At 64.0% G+C, this 1,054-nt stretch overlaps 1 protein-coding gene across 1 annotated transcript in view; it reads right to left on the reverse strand.

Moving 5' to 3' along the window:
* The window catches only part of NTNG2 (netrin G2), a 54,519-nt gene that overhangs the window by 31,021 nt on the left and 22,444 nt on the right, over positions 1 to 1,054 (reverse strand). The window lies entirely within an intron of this gene.

Consider the following 1,054-nt stretch of genomic DNA (forward strand, 5'->3'; position numbering starts at 1 on the left):
CTTCTCTGATGGTTTGGGATTCTGCTGCTCTTTGGAACTGTGTCTTCCCAGCCCCCCCATCACTCAGGCGGGGAAGGGCCAGGCGTCTTCCCAGGACTCCTTCAACCTACGGGAGAGCCTCTAGCAGGCGCGCCGGCCCCGGCCCACCCCAGACCCCAACCCTGACCCAGCCCCTGGGCATCTCCTGGGCAAAGGCCCGCTCAGACCAGAGTCTCAGGTGGCCTCGCCAACCATCTGACCTGGCTGTAATGGAAGGAAATGACATCTCCACTCTGCCCCAGGTCTCCACACTGTAGGGGAGCACAGGGGACCTCCTTCCAGAACCTTCTGTCTGAGACTGGACCCTAGGACAGCCGGAGCCGCCGGGCCACCCCTGTCCCGCCCGCGCAGCTGTTTGCACGCAGTGGGTATAGAGCGAGGGCCTCGACCATGGGATCAGGGGGAGGGTTTGCTGAGCGCCCGCTCAGCGCCCCTCCGAGCTCGCCCCACTGAGCCCCACTGCTCTGCTGGCCCTGAGAGGGTGGTGCCCGCCTGGCACCACCAGGGAGGACTGCGCAGTGACTCGGGGGAGCTGGGAGCAGCCCCAACTCTGGCTTCCCCAACAGCCAGCCAGCAAGCCTTTCCCTCGACCTTCGACCTTGGGGGGAGGGAGAGGGCAGAGCTGTCCAGGGGAGGGCTGGCTGGGAAGCAAGGTCAGGGGGCAAGGGCACGATGCCAAGCACTGCCTGCCCTGGCTCCTCCCCTGCAGCCGAGCAGCGGAGGGGCGGCTGGGGTCCTGCCAGGGCTCTAGTCTAGAGAGAGAAGTCACTCTCTCCAGGAACCTACGTTTATTCTTAAAAAAGGAAGAAAAGGGATGCATTCTGTTCTGCCCTGGGCGTATGTGGACTCTTCCCACAGCCAGGTTTCTAGGGATGGTTGGGTGGGAAATTCAATCCTGGCTGGTCCCTGCACCCCTCTCCCCCCCCGGGGGCTCCACACCCAGCCCCTCACCTGGTACCACTGCACGTCACTAACCAGTGGCATCTGCCTCGGAGAAGGGATGACTCCCTCCCCA

The sequence above is a fragment of the Myotis brandtii genome, unplaced genomic scaffold (assembly GCF_000412655.1).
Source record: "Myotis brandtii unplaced genomic scaffold, ASM41265v1 scaffold699, whole genome shotgun sequence".
In the NCBI taxonomy this organism is placed as follows: Eukaryota; Metazoa; Chordata; class Mammalia; order Chiroptera; family Vespertilionidae; genus Myotis; species Myotis brandtii.